General features: G+C 39.6%; 1 protein-coding gene and 1 long non-coding RNA gene across 4 annotated transcripts in view; one reads left to right on the top strand and one right to left on the bottom strand.

Moving 5' to 3' along the window:
* Positions 1-1046, bottom strand: part of NUF2 (NUF2 component of NDC80 kinetochore complex) — a 30609-nt gene extending 29563 nt beyond the window's left edge. Inside the window, exon 1 of one of the 3 annotated variants that reach the window (XM_057535122.1) lies at positions 923-1046. The gene's annotated coding sequence lies outside the window, so the exon portion shown is untranslated. Of the gene's footprint in view, positions 1-786 lie in introns of all 3 variants that reach the window. The other 2 variants (XM_007191068.2, XM_057535150.1) reach the window with 2 other exon arrangements.
* A 104-nt stretch (positions 1047-1150) lies between these two features.
* Positions 1151-20403, top strand: part of LOC103015631 (uncharacterized) — a 39013-nt gene continuing 19760 nt past the window's right edge. Inside the window, exon 1 of the long non-coding RNA XR_003624189.2 lies at positions 1151-1304. This is a non-coding gene — a long non-coding RNA (uncharacterized LOC103015631). The remainder of the gene's footprint in view (positions 1305-20403) is intronic.

Raw genomic sequence — 20403 nt, 5'->3', positions numbered from 1 at the left:
CTATCTTTCTTTGATAGTACAACTTCAGTTCCAATTCATTCATGTGTGTGTAGAGAGGGAGAGAAAAGGACAGAGGGGAGAGAGGGGGAGAGAGACCTTCCAATACAGTTTGAGCTCTGGTGGGATAAAGTATATAAATGACCTAGTATATGTAAAGTGACCCTCAGATCGCCTACCAAGTAGCAGGCATTTACTACTAATTACCCCTCCGTTCCTCATTTATTTGCAACACCACGATCCTGTGCACAGTAGGTATTGAAAGAATACCGATTAAATTTCAGACACTTCATTTTTCTAAAATAAACTAGATCGTGGAAATCAAACTCCCAGGAAGCAGAGGCTAAACAAAAACAAAGAGAAAAGACTCCCAACCTCAAAAAATTAAGTAAAAAGTTTCCTGAACTCATTCAGGGAAAATGATCGTGCCACGCATGCAAAGCGCCACGCATGCAAAGCGCCACGCATACACCGCTCTCTTCCTCTGACTTTTGGATTAAGTATGATACTTTTGCCTTTTGATTTTTGGGTTTTACTTTGGTTAAGCGATGTTTGAGCAACGGAGACTTGTCTACAAAGACAGTGGACCAGCATCTGCAACCCCATAACCTTATAAATACCTGGGTTAAAAATATGCAAATACAAGATTTAACTGACCAGCTGCACCTCAAGTTTCTTTTCCCGTAGTCTATGCTGTACCAGCAAACACCCATTCGTTTCGTAGGAACTGGGCTCAGGTTGTTTGGGGGACTAAAATCCAATAAAAACGACCTATGAGCTTTCCCCTACCTCCCAGGGGCTGGCTTCTCCAGCCTCCTCCCCAGCTCTACGCGTAACGAAAACACTGCCAGGCTCCGGCTGGCTGCTCCGGAGCGAGAGGGCGCACTCAATCTCGCGTCCTCTGTCCGCGAGTGTCTGCGCTCACCTACCGCACCAGCCGCCCACAGGAAGGCTGCGAGTCCGCGGAGCAGCTACAGGCGAACTCAAAAATCAGCAAACACCGACCGTTGTCTCTTTTCAAACCTGCCGCCTTCTATTGGAAGTCCCGCCCCATTCCGCCCCGCCCACTTCCTGCGCTCCGCCGCGCCGGGTGCCGGTTGGGCTCAAAAGACACGAGACGGCTGGTGCTGGAGTTGCGAGAGAGGACGCCGGGCTCCGATCGGAACTATTTTTCGCGGAGTTGGCGTCTAGTCGGACCTAAATTCCGCAGGAAATGGGAGCGCCGTGGTTTGGGGGAGGAGTCCGGGGCTGCTACGAAGTTCCGCGAGACCTTTGAACAGTTTTGGCGTCCGAGGTGAAGAGCGAAAGTGAGTAGAGGGTTTCTGGAAACGAGCTAAACTCAAGGGGCCAAGGGAAGGAGGACGTGGGGCTCTCAGTGGGGCAGGGTAAGTCATAGAGTCTCAGAGTAATAACACCGATATTTTTTGAGCGTTGATTGAGACGCCAGGTTCTGTGTTGGATGCTTATAGGCATTATCTCATTTAGGCTTCATTAAAAAGGGAAAGGGGGCTAATAGATACTATCATCAAATGAGGGATTAAATAAGGGATATTGTGCAACTGGCCCAAAGCTGTGCGCAGTAGTTCACAAGTAGCATAACCAGGATTTGGACACAGATCATCTGATTCTGCGTTGATGAGCCTAACTTCAAGAGGTGGGAGCAGTCTTAACAGTTCATCTGGTCAAATCCTTTCACATTTTCAGGCAAGAAACCTGGGGCTTAGAAGTGATTTGTTTCCACTTGTATAGTAAGTGGCACTATCTAGTGTAGAACCCGTGTCCTTTGTTCTCCCTCCCTTCATTCATCCCTCTACAGGAGCCAGGCACTCCCGGTGCTACCAACATTGAACTGTTCCCCAAATTTGCACGTCCCGGAGTGAGTTGGATTCTTCATATGATGCGTGGCACTTCATACATGATCACAAGTCTGGGTCTTGCAGCAGAAGATACGACTGGCCTAATTGTCGGGGGTGGGGGGACCATTTAGTTTTATTATGGCTTGGAGCTCTAGAAGCCGTAATAGGACTTGCTTCTGACTGCAGCGTACAGTATTATCTAGTGAGGGTGGTGTATTGGGTGGGAAGTCTGCACTGAATCAAGTGAAAAATAATACTGGAAAGACTGTATTGAAAGTACACAAATTCTGGTGCTTTGTTGTAGGGGGGTGGTGGAGGCTATACCTATTGATATAGAAATTTATACCGATTTGAAATAAAAATACATTTCATATTCAGTAGTTTAGGGCTTCCTTTTCTATGTCCACTTACTGATGTAATTCTCAAGAGTCAGAATCTAGTAAAATTCAAAAGTGAGTTAGAAAATAGATTTTTTAAAAAATACTTGGAGTGAGGAGAGGAGAGAAAAAAGACCTTTCTCATTGGCACTTACCAAATCAAACTGATTACTTGTGCATGCACATACTCCACTAGGCGGTATCTTCTTAGAGGCAGGGTAAAGGACCATAGCTAGCATAATGGCTGAGAGCTCAGCTCTTGAGTCAGGAAGAGCTGGGTTTAAATCCCTCATCACGGGGCTTCCCTGGTGGCGCAGTGGTTAAGAATCCGCCTGCCAACCCAGGGGACACTGGTTCGAGCCCTGGTCCAGGAAGATCCCACATGCCGCAGAGCAGCTAAGACTGTGTGCCACAGCTACTGAGCCTGCGCTCTAGAGCCCGCGAGCCATGACTACTGAGCCTGCGTGCCACAGTTACTGAAGCCCGCGCACTTAGAGCCTGTGCTCCCCAACAAGAGAAGCCACCACAATGAGAAGCCTGCGCACCACAACGAAGAGTAGCCGCTGTTCACTGCAACTAGAGAAAGCCCGGACGCAGCAACGAAGACCCAATGCAGCCAAAAAAAAAAAAAAAATCCCTCATCACACTGCTTACTATCTGTATGGACTCAGGCAAGTTGTTTAACCTAAGTAAACTGGTTTATGCATCTTTAAAGTAGCGATAATATTTTATAGGGTGTCATGAAGATTAAATGGATTCATTCAGGTAAAGTGTCTGGCAGAATTGTAAGCACTCGATAAGTATTACCTGTTATTTTGACTATTATTATTTATACATTGTCCTAGTAAAATATCTTGCAAATGGTAAGTGCTCGACAAATGCCTGAACCATTGTTAAGAGTCCAGACAAGGAAAGAGTGACCTATATGTAAACGAAGAATAGAATGGACCATATGGAGAGAGAAAAATGAGGTGAAGGAAGAGCAGGATGACTCTATTTACAATAAAATAATTGTTTATTTGGTGGATAATTTTACTGTAGATATGGCAAATTGATAATTATATTAGAAGTAAAATTAAGAAAAAACGAATGGGTATTTATTCAGATTGTCTCGATTATAAGGGTAGATCTGATTTTTCAAAATTCAGTTGTCTGTTACTGGTCATTGTGAAGTAGAGGGCAGAAATCCAGAAATCCCAACCTAAACTTTCTAGAGTTTTGTCATTATCCATAAAGACATTAACTACAGGAGAAAATTAGACTCCAGTACTCTTTATGGCTGTAGCATCTTTTTTCCCCTGGACCTATATACCCTCACATGCTCTGTATCTGCTCTTATATTTCATTTTCGCTGTCAGCTCTCCTCCCATTACCTGCCTTCCCAGCCTAGACTGCATGGTTTATCAACATCCAAACTCCCAGCATCCCTTGCCTCTGACCCCAGTGCCTGTCAAAATCCTAACCCTGAATCTGTCCCATAAATCCCCAGCTGGGCACCCTGGAGAAAAATCACACAAAGTGATGTACAACAGGTTCTTGGTCTGCAGCTTCAGCTCACCCCCAATTTTTGACACTCCTTTATCATTTGTCAGTTCCCTGTCTTATAACTTGCAGTGATTTCTCATAACTACCTTGCCGTCCTCAGCTTCAACTTCTCTTTTTATTTGAAGGTGACTAGAGTAGTGTAAAAGATATTTTTCAAGCACTTAACACACATTCACATGCATCTGCGACTTTTATGCCAGTTTCTTTTCTAATTTTAATTCCATGTTCCTTTTCTAGATTGCACTTTAGATCCTGGATGACAGACCTGTAAGGACTGAGCAGACCTTTGACTGACAAGATGGGATGCTCAGTGAGACCATGGCAGCCTGCAACTAGGACTTTATCTTTAATTCAGGTGGTGGTCCTGTGGTAGCTAGTGCTTTTGGTTAAAATTTTTAAAATCTCTTTTTTAAGTGACAAGAATTCCAAATTGTTGTTTCTGCTTTGTTTTAAGTGGGTCAGTGAGGATGAACAGTTGATTCACTTGGTCTAGTGTGGTAGGAATAGATGAAATACTCAGACTGGGTCCTACACCCTCCTTGCCGTCAAGCACCCACTTATTTGAATATAGAGATTTCCCAGGGGCCACAGACATTTCCAGCAACCTTGTTCCCAGTTAATTGAGAAAATTCAAGCCATCATGCAGCACATTCCTTAACTTCCTGCCCACCCATTTCCCTTACCACCACATTTATCTGCCTCTCTCTTATTGATCTCAGAAGATGAATAGTGCCTACTCCTCCTGTGCTATTAATCAGTGCCTCTTTCTAGACCTCTCTGCTACATTTTACACCATTAATCAGACCCTTCTTGAAACCTAAGTCCCTTTGCTTCTCTCCTGTGTCTTCTGCCTATCTCGTGCTTCTTAGGGGGCTCTTTCTCTGCCTGCCCTTTATACAGTGTAAGTTTCAACCTTGATTTTTCTTTTTTTTTGCATAAATCTTCTTCAGAGTATCATCCATTCTCATTGTTTTAATCTATTTGCTTAAGGATCCAAAAACTACTGCTATCCCTGACTTCTTCCTTGAGATTCAGATTTTTATTTCCTTGCCTCCTAGATAGATGCATTTGGGAGGGCTCATGAGCCATTCAAATTCTAATTTATCCCTTTCTTTTTTTTCAACTGCCCAATCTATCTCACTGTTGCTTCGGGCCTTACAGCCCTCACCTGCATCCCCCACTTTGTCTTCTAAGTAGCAGCCGTAATGATCAGTCTTAAATGTAAATCTGACTATTTCACTGGTCTGGTTAAACTTCTACAACCCCTCCCACCATCACCTCCAAGACAAAGTCCAACTCCATAACCTGCACCCTGGGACCTCCATGATCTTGCCACTGTTTATGTTTCCACTGTCATTTCCCATCACACCCACTGCCCATTCATGAGGCTGTTTTATACTTTGAGACCTTTTCTTATTCTTGTTGACTCCGTCTGGACTGTCTTGATTTTCTTTGCCTGATCCCTACTTTCTCTACTTACTTTTCAGATGTCTTCTAAGAAGCCTTTCCCTAATCCACAGTCTGAACTAGTTGACTTTCCTTCTGACTTTCTAGGTATAGATTTATTCATTCAAAAAATATTTATTGAGCCTCTTATTTTATGCCAGACACTGAGCTAGGTACTGGAAGTATAATAATGAACAAGCATATGTGATAATAATCAATCTAATAACTGACCTAATAGAACTTATACTCTCATAGGGAAGGGAGACAAGTAATTAAAAAATAAAATAAAATTGTGGTTTAGTCTGAGTGGCTCCATGCAGGAGACTAGCTAGAAATTGGCCACGTTAAAGGGTGGAGGGCAAGAGAGGTAACAACCGTGAGGACCCAGACATGAGAGGAGAGCACAGCCTAGGAACAGAGATTCTAGACACAGGGCTGGGAGGTAAAGAGGCACCAGATCATGAAGAGTATTACTAGTCATGTTAAGGCGTTTGGACTTCTTCTTAAAAGTAATAAGACGTTTGAAGGGTTTCAACAAGATTAGGTTTGTATTTAGGTGATGACTAGCTGCTGTGAGAAAATAGAATTGAAGAGTGGCAAGACTGAAGGAAGGAAAACCAGTTACGACCTCATTGTAGTAATCCAGGGGAAAGAAGATGGCAGCCTATACTAGGGTATTGCCAGCATGGATGGAAATAGATCCCACTGGAATTCAGGAAGTAGACGTGGCAGGACTTGATGACTAAATTGGGAGGGCAGAGGTGAGAGAAGTCAAGAATGAGTTCCATAAACAAGTTTTAGTGAGGACCCTATTTGCTATCATATGTTCATGGTCTAGACGTCATTAGACATTGTAGATGCTTGATAAATATCTGCTGAGTGAGAGTTTTCTGGCTTGAGCCCCTAGATAAATGGGATGCCATTCTCTGATTTAGGAAATATAGAGGTGAACTCATTTTGGGAGGTGACTGGTGATTGAGTTTTGGACATGTCTAGCTCAAGATGCCTGTGGAAGATACACATGAAAATGATAGATACAATGCAGTTGGGAGAGATCTCACGTGTATTCTTTGTATACTGAAAAAAATAAAAGTTTATACTTTATTGAAATGATCAGTTTTGTGTCTGTCTCCACTATTGCACAGGGCTGATTCTAAATGACTTGATTCCCTAGCACCTAACGCTTGTGTCTAGCACAAACTGGGTACCCAGTCAGTGTTTGTTGTTGAATTGTGAACTACTCCTTTTTTTTTTTTTTTAATTTTATTTATTTACTTATTTATTTATGGCTGTGTTGGGTCTTCGTTTCTGTGTGAGGGCTTTCTCTAGTTGCGGCAAGTGGGGGCCACTCTTCATCGCGGTGCGCGGGCCTCTCACTATCGCGGCCTCTCTTGTTGCGGAGCACAGGCTCCAGACGCGCAGGCTCAGTAATTGTGGCTCACGGGCCTAGTTGCTTCGCAGCATGTGGGATCTTCCCAGACCAGGGCTCGAACCCGTGTCCCCTGCCTTGGCAGGCAGATTCTCAACCACTGCGCCACCAGGGAAGCCCTGAACTACTCCTTTTTAAACATGGTCCATCTAACAGGAGAAATCAGTAATAGTAGTAGCCTCTGAGGAGGGAGACTGGGGCTCAGAGTGAAAAGATTTTCTTTTTATTGAATATACTTTGGTTCTTTATACTTTTCCCCCATGTGCTTATATTTCCTATGAAAAATAAAAAGATGAGAAAGAAGTGTTCTATTTGTATGAACTTTAAACTGAAAACAGTACTCCAACTATGATCTGATTGGTATAGAGTAGAATAGTAATGATATCTGAGGTCATACTAGCTTTTTTTTTTTTTTTTAATTTATTTTTGGCTGTGTTGGGTCTTCGTTTCTGTACGAGGGCTTTCTCTAGTTGCGGCAAGTGGGGGCCACTCTTCATCGCGGTGCGCGTGTCTCTCATTATCGCGGCCTCTCTTGTTGCGGAGCACAGACTCCAGGTGTGCAGGCTCAGTAATTGTGCCTTACGGGCCTAGTTGCTCCGCGGCATGTGGGATCTTCCCAGACCAGGCCTCGAACCCGTGTCCCCTGCCTTGGCAGACAGATTCTCAACCACTGCGCCACCAGGGAAGCCCCATACTAGCATTGTTTGACCACATCACATTATCAGTTGGTTTACAAATTTGATGACTATCATTGATGCCATTGTTCAATTCACTTACACAAATAATTAATATTTATTCATGTCTTAAAAATAATGACTAACCATGAATAGCAGGCTAAAGTGAAATTATGAACACATACTTTATATTAAGGGCATCAAAAAAATCTTTGAAACAATGTATCGTGAGGTATAGGTAAAATCTACTAAAGCAAATGAGTATCATAGTTTTACATCTGGCTAACAATTCATGTGAGAGGAAACAGTGTGCCTCTTTGACCTGGCAGCTACCATTTATTGCTTGCCAACATTACAAGTAGTATCTAATATACAAAACCCTTATTTACAAGTGTTGGAATATCCTTTACACGTCCTAACTGTAGTTAATTATGAATGAATAGGTAAAAATGCTTTTATATATTTGTGAATTGACATTTTAGTGTATAATTTTATTTAAAAGGTTGGGGTTATAGGTATATTGAAGATGCACTAATATTTAAAGTGGTAAATTCTAGTAACATTTTTATTTGCACAGCATATTCACTGGGTGGCGCTATTGTATTAATGTTAACCTTACACAATTTGGAAGTTCTGTTTCATTTTCTTTTACATAAGTAAATAGAATTAGAGTGTAAACATTGTACACAATGTTCTAGGTGGAAAAAATTAGATTCTGAATTTATTGGCTTTAAGATACATGTTTAGAGTTCAGGCTTAGGAAGACAAGCAGCATTGAATTCAAAGTAGCTGTCTGCTTTTTATTACCTTTTAATCATTCCAGACCTGTTAATCTACTTCATTCCTCAGCTGTGTTCATCTTTGTTAGTAGATTTGGAAACTGAGCTATACATTTGAGGTACTGTAAACAGTATCTTTGTTTTGGATTCAGATGAAATTTTCAGTTTGAAACCATAAAATGTGTCTTCTGTTAATTTGCGATGAACTCTAAAGCAGATTTAAGGAAGCAAAAATTTGGTATGTTATATTCTAACGTCCTAGTATCCTATCCCCAGCTTTCACATCAACCTATATTATTTTAACACAGTATAGAGAGCCTTAGGAATTAATAGTCCAAAAAATTGGATATTGATAAAAATATTTGTCCAGTGTGACTTTTTTAAATGCAATTTTTATTCTCTGGGTATTTCCAATTTTGGTATAATATTCTGTGGTGTTTCCAGTTATTTCAAAGGAGTTTAAAAGATTGTCATGGGGGAAAATGTTAATATTAATGAACGCTTATGTTAAAATTAATCATAACAAATTTTGGAAAAGGAAGTTAAAAGAAACAGAACCAATAATGACAGAGTATCACAAATCAGAAAACTCTGGAGATAACTAGTTTTTTTTTTGTCAGAGTGTTAGTGTCACGTTGTCATTCCTATAGATTCTTTTTTACTAGTGATTTCTATTATCTAGAGTAATTCTTCTAGTATGGACTTTATTTAATGAACCCTTAGAAGGAAATAACTTCTGAGTTCTCAACATCTTTTCATAGCCCCTAATCCTGTTTTCTCTCAGAAAGGAGACTGTATCTGAGTGTTTTATCAAAACATTTCTACATTAAGTACCAAGTAAGAGTATCTAATTTCATCGTTAGTAGTTGAAAAAATTACCCTTCAGTTTTCACTGACTATTTATTAAGCAGGCAACCTGATAAACAGGTTGACCATATAAATTCAAAATTGATACCTGAATATTGCTCCTAAGATAACCCATTATGACAATTTCCATTTATATACATTTTGCATACAGTACTTAAATAATAATTCACATTCATAGAAGATATTCTAGGTGCTAGGTCCTCTTCATGTATTATTTCATTAATTCTCACAACTGCATGAAGTAGTTTCCATTCCCATTTTTCAGATGAAAAACCAAAACTTAACTCACTTAAAAAACTTAAACAATTTGCTTATAGTCATATATCTAGAAAAACGGAGCCAAAATTTGAACCCATGTAATCTAATGGGGGAAACTCTGTCTTTATCTGCTGTACTGTGCTACCTAATCTTGAACCCTATAACTGGTAGGGACAGTGTTAATTTTTGTAACCTGAGCAGTAGACCCCTTCTTTTTATGTTCCTCAGGTTGTATCCTTGGGTCCTTCTAGGAAAGATTGTATCTCTAGATACCTTCCACCCTTTACCAACCCCCTACAATACTCACAAAATACCTATGAAGCCTTGAGCAGTTCTTTGGGGAGGAATTTAGTTGATTGGATTCTTTGATCTACTTTTCCCTTGTGTTCTAGGGATTATGCCCTCTTGTAGGCTTTTGGGTAGACTGGCAGCCTGCCTCACAAGGGCATTCCAGGCCTTCAGAGATGTCCTGTGTAGGTATTCTCACATTCCTAACCCTCTTTTCCCACAATTTGGCAGCTTCCAGGGTCTCTCCCAGCCCTTATTTCCCTGGGACCTATGATCATTCCAAAGAAAAAGAATAAAGTTCCAGGCTCTCTGTTTCTGCCTTTGTCTTAACAGGAAATTTCACAGCTATAGCCATTTGTTGGTTGTCATTTGCTTCTGGTTCTGCTCATTGATGCGGGCTCCACCAAAAGTTTTTTCATGGAGCTAATATTAACTAAAACAACACATTTAATGCATTTACTCCACCCCAAGGATTAATTTCCTTAGGAAAACCACTATTTGCTCTATATGAGAAATTCATAATCACAGTATTAACATAATTTTGACTTATTTCTTAGGAATAAACCAGACTATATTGTGCTAGGAGATCATTCCCAACTCGAGTGACAATGAATTATCTCAAAATCACTTTATTTCTCCCCTAACCACAGTGGGGGTGTAGTTGTTCGGCGGTGGGGGGGGGGGGTGAGGACATTTTATTTCACTGTGTTATGTTTTCATTTTAGGCTTGGAGACAGAAAGCAGAGTGGCAAACCACATAGGGTGGTAGCTTAGTAGGGAATAGAAATTTAAACTAAGATTCTAACCCCTAGGTTAATCAGAATTGACAAGATTGCAAAGATTTTGTATAAATTGTAAAGATAACGGCCATGATACTGTCAACAGGAATTCATTGAATATTTGTATGTGTCAGACACTATACTTTCAGAACCAAAAATTAGGACAGATTTCCTACAAGTGCAAAATAACGTTTTAACTTTGTATTCTTCTCTAGGTGAGTGAAAAGGGAAAAACTCTGTTTCTACTCTCAACACTGTTTCACTTGTGGTTGCCAAATGTGTGGGGTTTTTCCCGTATGGCCAATTCTCTGATACCAGCATCAGTTCTGACACTATCTGTTGATAGCTGGAGTTAGTGTCAGAGCCCACAAGTTAAGGGCTCTGTCCCGCAAGACTGCCACCACTTCAGAGGCCAATTGCAAGTCCCAGGTTGTCACCTGTACTTCTGACTGATGGACTAAAAATTAGAGTTCCCACAGCCCCCTCCTCAGGTTCAATAATTTGCTAGAATGGCTCACAGAACTCAGGAAAACACTTATGTCTACCGGTTAGTTATATAATAAAGGATAAAGAGGAACAGCCAGATGTGAGATACATAGGGTGAGGTGTGGAAGGGTCCTGAGCACAGGAGCTTGTGTATCCATGGAGGTGGGGTGCCCCATACTCCTGGCACACTGATGTGTTCACAACCCCATATTTAGGGATTTTTATGGAGGTTACATCCCATAGACATGATTGATTATTAACTCAGTCTCCAGCGCCTCTCCCCTCTCCCCTTTCCTCTCTCCAGAGAATGGGGGTCAGGGCTGAAAGTTCCAAGCTTCTAATCATGGCTTGGTCTTTCTGGTGATCAGCCCTCATCCTGAAGTTATCCAGGAGCTCACCAAAAGTTGCCTCAGAACAAAAGATGCTCCTATTACCCAAGGTATTTAGGAGCTCTGTGTTAGGAACTAGGGTCAAAGACCAATTATTAGAACAGAAGATGCTCCTAGCACCTTTATCAGTGTTTTAGTAGGTTTTTTAGTAGCTCTAGCCAGGAGCCAGGGACTAAGACCAAATATATATTTCCTATTATATCACAATATCACAGTGAGAAACTGCAATGCCCTTTTATCTGTTCAAATTTAGACTCCTTATTCTGGTACTAGTCTATTTCTCACATCATCCAATCCACTTTTCTTATCCAACTTAATCTTCCACTACATTTTTTTGTTGTTGTTGAAGTATAATTGATTTACAATGTTGTGTTAATTTCTGCTGTACAGGAAAGTGACTCAGTTATATATATGTATATGTGTATATATATGTATGTGTATATATATATATATATATATATATATATATACACTTTCTTTTTTATATTATTGTCCATTATGGTTTATCCCAAGACTTCAAATATAGTTATCTATGCTGTACAGTAGGACCTTGTTGTCCATCCATTCTATATGTAGTAGTTTGCATCTACTAACCCAAAACTCCCAGTCCATCCCTCCTCCATCCTGCCTCCCCCTTGGCAACCACAAGTCTGTTCTGTTTGTCTGTGAGTCTGTTTCTGTCTTCTACTACTTTTAAAAACATGCCCTCTGGGCACTCCAGGATTGTACTGACTTGCAGCAGGGATAGGGGAGGATGGGGGCATCGGCTGCTTCTTCTAGATGCTAGGGTATGCAGCTGGACCTGGATCCAAAGCAGGCTATCCATATCAACCGGGCCCAGAGGACAATGCCCAGCTGGAGGACTGAGCAGAGCGCAGACGGCCGGCCACGCTGGGCCTTTGGATTGGAGAATTTAACCCATTTACACGTAAGCTGTGTGGCTGAGAGGGTCTTGGTGCTCCGGCCGGGTGTCAGGCCTGAGCCTCTGAGGTAGGAGAGCCGAGTTCAGGACATTGGACAACCAGAGACCTCCCAGTCCCATGTAATATCAATCAGCAAGAGCTCTCCCAGAGATCTCCATCTCAATGCTAAGACACAGCTCCACTCAATGACCAGCAAGCTCCAGTGCTGAACACCCCATGCCAAACAACTAGCAAGACAGGAACACAACCCCACCCATTAGCAGAGACCTAAAATCATAATAGGTTCACAGACACCCCCAAACACGCCACTGGACGCGGTCCTACCCACCAGAATGACAAGATCCAGCCTTAGCCACCAGAACACAGGCACCAGTCCCCTCCACCAGGAAGCCTACGCAATCCAATAAACCAACCTGAACCACTGGGGGCAGACACCAAAAACAATGGGAACTATGAACCTGCAGCCTGCGAAAAGGAGACCCCAAACAAAGTAAGTTAAGCAAAATGAGAAGACAGACAAATACACAACAGATGAAGGAGCAAAGTAAAAACCCCCCAGACCAAACAAATGAAGAGAAAATAGGCAGTCCACCTGAAAAAGAATTCAGAGTAATGATAGTAAAGATGATCCAAAATCTTGGAAATAGAATGGAGAAAATACAAGAAACGTTTAACAAGGACCTAGAAGAATTAAAGAGCAAACAAACGATGAGCAATACAATAAATGAAATTAAAAATTCTCTAGAAGGAATCAATGGCAGAATAACTGAGGCAGAAGAACGGATAAGTGACCTGGAAGATAAAATAGTGGAAATAACTACCGCAGAGCAGAATAAAGAAAAAAGAATAAGAAGAATTGAGGACAGTCTCAGAGACCTCTGGGACAAAATGAAACGCACCAACATTCGAATTATAGGGGTCCCAGAAGAAGAAGAGAAAAAGAAAGGGACTGAAAAAATATTTGAAGAGATTATAGTTGAAAACTTCCCTAATATGGGAAAGGAAATAAGTCCAGGAAGTGCAGAGAATCCCATACAGGATAAATCCAAGGAAAAACACGCCAAGACACATACTAATCAAACTATCAAAAATTAAATACAACAAAAAAATATTAAGAGCAACAAGGGAAAAGCAACAAATAACTACAGGAGAATCCCCATAAGGTTAACAGCTGTTCTTTCAGCAGAAACTCTGCAAGCCAGAAGGGAGTGGCAGGACATATCTAAAGTGATGAAAGGAAAAGACTTACAACCAAGATTATTCTACCCAGCAAGGATCTCATTCAGATTCGACGGAGAAATTAAAACCTTTACAGACAAGCAAAAGCTAAGAGAAGTCAGCACCACAAAACCAGATTTATAACAAATGCTAAAGGAACTTCTCTAGGCAGGAAACACAAGAGAAGGAAAAGACCTACAATGACGAACCAAAACAATTAAGAAAATGATAATAGGAACATACATATCAATAATTACCTTAAATGTAAATGGATTAAATGCTCCAACCAAAAGACATAGACTGGCTGAATGGATGCAAAAACAAGACCTGTACATATGCTGTCTACAAGAGACCCACTTCAGACCTAGGGACACATACAGACTGAAAGTGAGGGGATGGAAAAAGATATTCCATGCAAATGGAAATCAAAAGAAAGCTGGAGTAGCAATTCTCATATCAGACAAAATAGACTTTAAAATAAAGACTATTACAAGAGACAAAGAAGGACACTACATAATGATCAAGGGATCAATCCAAGAAGAAGATATAACAATTGTAAATGTTTATGCATCCAACATAGGGGCAACTCAATATATAAGGCAAATGCTAATAGCCATAAAAGGGGAAATCAACAGTAACACAATCATAGTAGGGGACTTTAACAACCCACTTTCACCAATGGACAGATCATCCAAAATGAAAATAAATAAGGAAACACAAGCTTTAAATGATACATTAAACAAGATGGACTTAATTGATATTTATAGGACATTCCATCCAAAAACAACAGAATACACTTTCTTCTCAAGTGCTCATGGGACATTCTCCAGGATAGATCATATCTTGGGTCACAAATCAAGCCTTGGTAAATTTAAGAAAATTGAAATTGTATCAGGTATCTTTTCCGACCACAATGCTATGAGACTAGATATCAATTACAGGAAAAAATCTGTAAAAAAATACAAACACATGGATGCTAAACAATACAGTACTTAATAACCAAGAGATCACTGAAGAAATCAAAGTGGAAATCAGAAAATACCTAGAAACAAATTACAATGGAAACATGACGACCCAAAACCTATGGGATGCAGCAAAAGCAGTTCTAAGAGGGAAGTTTATAGCAATACAATCCTACCTCAAGAAATAAGAAACATCTCAGATAAACAACCCAAACTTACAGCTAAAGCAGTTAGAGAAAGAAGAACAAAAAAAACCCCAAAGTCAGTAGAGGAAAGAAATCATAAAAATCAGACCAGAAATAAATGAAAAAGAAATGAAGAAAACGATAGCAAAGATCAATAAAACTAAAAGCTGGTTATTTGAGAAGATAAACAAAATTGAAAAACCATTAGCCAGACTCATCAAGAAAGAAAGGGAGAAGACTCAAATCAACAGAATTAGAAACGAAAAAGAAGTAACAACTGACACTGCAGAAATACAAAGGATCACGAGAGATTACTACAAGCAACTATATGCTGATAAAATGGACAACCTGGAAGAAATGGACAAATTCTTAGAAAAGCACAACCTTCCGAGACTAAAGCAGGAAGAAATAGAAAATATAAACAGACCAATCACAAGCACTGAAATTGAGACTGTGATTAAAATCTTCCAACAAACAAAAGCCAACACCCATTTATGATAAAAATCCTCCAGAAAGTAGGCATAGAGGGAACTTACCTCAACCTAATAAAGGCCATATATGACAAACCCACAGTCAACATTGTTCTCAGTGATGAAAAACAAACCATTTCTACTAACATCAGGAATAAGACAATGTTGCCCACTCTCACCGCTATTATTCAACATAGTTTTGGAAGTTTTAGCCACAGCAATCAGAGAAGAAAAAGAAAAGTAATCCAAATTGGAAAAGAAGTAAAACTGTCACTGTTTGCAGATGGCATGATACTATACGTAGAGAATCCTAAAGATGCCACCAGAAAACTACTAGAGCTAATCAATGAATTTGGTAAAGTTGCAGGATACAAAATTAATGCACAGAAATCTCTTACATTCTTGTATACTAATGATGAAAACTCTGAAAGAAAAATTAAGGAAACACTCCCATTTACTACTGCAACAAAAAGAATAAAATACCTAGGAATAACCTACCTAAGGAGACAAAAGACCTGTATACAGAAAACTATAAGACACTGATGAAAGAAATTAAAGATGATACCAACAGATGGGGAGATATACCATGTTCTTGGATTGGAAGAATAAATATTGTGAAAATGACTGTACTACCCAAAGCAATCTACAGATTCAATGCAATCCCTATCAAATTACCAATGGCATTTTTTACGGAACTAGAACAAAAAAATCTTAAAATTTATGTGGAGACACAAAAGACCCCGAATAGCCAAAGCAGTATTGAGGGGAAAAAACAGAGCTGGAGGAATCAGACTCCCTGACTTCAGACTATACTACAAAGCTACTGTAATCAAGACAATATGGTACTGGCACAAAAACAGAAACATAGATCAATGGAACAAGATAGAAAGCCCAGAGGTAAACCCACACACCTATGGTCATCTAATCTATGACAAAGGAGGCAAGGATATACAATGGAGAAAAGAGTCTCTTCAATAAGTGGTGCTGGGAAAACTGGACAGCTACATGTAAAAGAATGAAATTAGAACACTCCCTAACACCATACACAAAAATAAACTCAAAATGGATTAGAGACCTAAATGTAAGACTGGACACTATAAAACTCTTAGAGGAAAACATAGGAAGAACACTCTTTGACATAAATCACAGCAAGATCTTTTTTGATCCACCTCCTAGAGTAATGGAAATAAAAACAAAAATAAACAAATGGGACTTAAAAGCTTTTACACATCAAAGGAAACCTCAAACAAGATGAAAAGACAACCCTCGGAGAAAATATTTGCAAACGAAGCAACTGACAAAGGATTAATCTCCAAAATATACAAGCAACTCATGCAGCTCAATAACAAAAAAACAACCCAATCCAAAAATGGGCAGAAGACCTAAACAGACATTTCTCCAAAGAAGATATACAGATTGCCAGAAAACACTTGAAAGGGTGCTCAACATCACTAATCATTAGAGAAATGCAAATCAAAACCGCAATGTGGTATCACTTGACACCTGTCAGAATGGCCATCATCAAAAAATCTACAAACAAAAAATGCTGGAGAGGGTGTGGAGAAAAAGGAACCCTCTTGCACTGTTGGTGGGAATGTAAGTTGATACAGCCACTATGGAGAAGTATGGAGGTTCCTTAAAAACCTAAAAATAGAACTACCATATGATCCAGCAATCCTACTACTGGGCATATACCCTGAGAAAACCAAAATTCAAAAAGAGTCATGTACCACAATGTTCATTGCAGCACTATTTACAATAGCCAGGACATGGAAGCAACCTAAGTGTCCATCAACAGATGAATGGATAAAGAAGATGTGGCACATATATACAAAGGAATACTACTCAGCCATAAAAAGAAACGAAATTGAGTTATTTGTAGTGAGGTTGATGGACCTAGAGTCTGTCATACAGAGTGAAGTAAGTCAGAAAGAGAAAAACAAATACTGTATGCTAACACATATGTGGAATCTAAAAAAAAAAAAAAAAACTTCTGAAAAACCTATGGGCAAGACAGGAGTAAAGATGCAGACGTAGAGAATGGACTTGAGGACACAGGGAGGGGGAAGGGTAAGCTGGGACAAAGTGAGAGAGTGTCATGGACATATATACACTACCAAATGTAAAATAAATAACTAGTGGGAAGCAGCCACATAGCACAGGGAGATCATCTCCATGCTTTGTGACCACCTAAAGGGGTGGGATATGGTGGGTGGGAGGGAGACGCAAGAGGGAGGGGATATGGGTATATATGTATACATATAGCTGATTCATTTTGTTATACAGCAGAAACTAAGACAACATTGTAAAGCAATTATACTCCAATAAGGATGTTTTAAAAAAAAACCCAGTGTAATGTGTAAACCTTGATTGGGCCCTGAATTAAATAAATAACCAGCTCTATAAGACATAAAAAACAAAACCCCTTTGTTATCAGGTTTGTCTCCTTGCAACAATCCCGGCTCACATCACTATCAACTCTCAGTAGCTTACTTCCACCTGGTGCATTTTGTTCCTTTTCCATTTAGGATTCTCCTCCCCCTCTTTCCAACCTAGCCAAATTCAATTCAGCTATCATTTCTTTCACCAATCCTTCACTTCCTGCTCCAGTCCACACAGATCTTTCTTTTATTTGTTCTCCCAGTATGTACCACATAATTACATACTAAAAAAAAAAAAAAAAAAAAAACTATGTTATATAGCTTTTGAATCATTCCATACAGGTAAATTTGATTATCTAAATTGCAAATACTCTTAAAGTCAGGGACTGAAGCTTCTTCTTTATACACCCTATAACAATGAACCCTACAGTTGGTCTATAAATATGGTCTGACCCATGGACCTATTTTGCTCCCTGATGAAGTTTTATCAATTTAAATGAGAAAAATAAGGACAGTGTAGTGAGTTTTTCATAAAGCTAAATTTACTTTGTTTAAAAACCAGTTTAGTATTATGTCTTTTCTACATTTTTTAAGTTGAATTACCATTTTTTCCAAGATGATTATAATAATAGATGGCCGCTTTCTAAATGTTCCTATTTGTCAACGTACAGAATTGTCAATCTTGTGTCAGTATCTAGCTTTTGCTTGTACTGTTTCAAATAATCCAAAAGTCAGAGCATCACTGGTGTCACATAAGAACTTAACGACTTAGTTACTTTAATTCATGTTGCATGGCTCATTAATTCAAGAAGTTTCAGTTGAGTACCAACTCAATTTAAGATGCTTTAAATATTAAATATGTTGAAAACATGCTGGTAAACATTGAAATGGGGAGGGTTTCTTTTTATTCAATTGTAGAGTAGCCCATGTTCTCTGGTAAAGTGACTGATCTGAACTAAAGATTAAGAATCACTCTCACAGAAAAAAATTTTTAATGTGGCTCACTGCTGACTTCTGTCAAAATCATGTGTGGTGCTGAACTGTTTAAAACTCAGATTATTGGACCCCCACCTCCAGACCAACTGACTCAGGATCTCTGGGTTTAAGAACTTTAAACTAACACTTTAAAGTAGTTCCCCAAGTGATTCTGATGTAGGTAGTCCATTAGAGTCAAGAACAGCTGCTAACTAAGTTCAGAACCCAGTTCTGCCTGTTACTAGTCATTGTTTTCTGGGGAAAGTTTCTAAACGTCTTTACATCTCAGCTGAGTGTTCTAGAAAATATGGTTAATAAGGCTGCTGTGATGAGGGTTAAATGAGATAGTGAATATAAAGTAGTAACACAATAAGGATGGTCAATAAATACTAGTTTACCTCCTTTCCTTCCTTTGAAATCCCCTTATGCTTCAGTGAGTAGAATAGAGAGTTTCTGATCATTTATTTGACATTGCTCTTGACTGCAAATCTCATTATTGAACCAGTTGTGTGTTACTAAAGCTCTTTTTTTTTTTCTTATTACTGTTGAAGCCAAGGTCATCCTACTTGTCATTAAGTTGCAGGAATGTAGTACTTTCTTAATCCCCAGGTTCCTGCTACTCCTTTTCTTACCAGCAAGGGACCAAATGGACTAGAAAATATCTGGATATTGGTTTCTGTCTGGGAAAAACTGTGTTTCTCCTTAACTCACACTCACAATACTTCTGACACCAGATGTGGGGGGATGGGGGTGGTGGTTTCCATACACCAAGCAATTATTCAACACCAGCTGGGTGTCCTGCAATTCAATTCAGTTCTGACACTGTCTACCTGGAGTAAGTATCAGATCCCACAAATTCAGAAATCAGTCCTACAAGACTGCCCCCATTTCAGATGTCAATCACAAATTCTAGGTTGTTACCTGTACTGCTGACCAATCATCTGTAAATCAGCGTTCCCATGACCCCTCCTTGGGTTTGATAATTTGCTAGAATGACTCACAGAACTCAAGGAAATACTTGTGTTTACCAGTTTGTTATAAAAGACATAATAAAGGGTACAGATGAACAGCCAGATGAAGAGATACATAAGGTGAGGTCCAGAAGGGTCCTAAGCATAGGAGATTCTGTCCCTGTGGAGTTGAGGTACCCTACCCTGCCAGTATGTAGATGTGTTCAACCCTGAAGCTCTCTGAACTCCATACTATTGGGATTTTTATGGAGGCTTCATTATGTAGGCGTGATTAATTATTAACTCAATCTCTAGCCCCTCTTCCCTTACCAGAGAATGGGGGTTGGAACTAAAAGTTCCAAGCTTCAAGTCATGGCTTGGTCTTTCTGGAGACCAGCCCTCATCCTGAAACTATCCAGAAGCCCACCAAGAGTTGCCTCATTAGAACAAAGACCTCCTATAATCCAGGAAATTCCAAGGGATTTAGGGGCTCTGTGTCAGAAAGTAGGGTCAAAGACCAATTATTAGAACAAAAGATGCTCCTAGTGCTCTCATCACTTAGGAAACTCTTAAATTACAAGGGTGTTAAGAGCTCTGTTCCAGGAAGCAAGGGCAAAGACCAATATATTGTTTCTATGATTTCAGTTTCCTACTCAATAAAATAGGAACTTTTTCTAGTTAATTTGATAGGTCCTTCCGCTTAAGAAAAAAAAAAAGACAAAAATTTTCTCATTTTCATGTCATAAATAAAAATTGAGAAGACTTCATTAAGTTCTCCAACTAATTACCACTTTTCCAATGTAGAATCCTAGATTTATATTGGAGGAAACTATTTTATTTCAGGAAAAATAATAAGTAAAGGATATACTAGAGTTAGTTTTTAGTGAATGATGACATCTCTTTGGCTCTGAAAGGGGATGAGGTAAGGAGAGATAGCAGGGGCTAGAGAGATAAGGGTGGAAAAAACACACTTTGAGTAACCTGGTCATATCAAAATCCCAGTAGCTCCTTCCTCTGTTTTAGCCTTACCCCTTATAGGAGTTGCTTGCAAATGTGGGATGAGTTCTTTTGTATATGAATTCAGAAATTAAGAGATTAGAAAAAAGGCATTATGTGTTGGTTTGCTAGGGCTACTGTAACAAGTATCTCAAACTTGGTGTCTTTGGCAA

This window comes from Balaenoptera acutorostrata, chromosome 1 (genome assembly GCF_949987535.1).
Source record: "Balaenoptera acutorostrata chromosome 1, mBalAcu1.1, whole genome shotgun sequence".
Taxonomy (NCBI): Eukaryota; Metazoa; Chordata; class Mammalia; order Artiodactyla; family Balaenopteridae; genus Balaenoptera; species Balaenoptera acutorostrata.
Note: the sequence above shows the minus strand (reverse complement) of the source record. Positions and strands in the feature narration are given on the sequence as shown.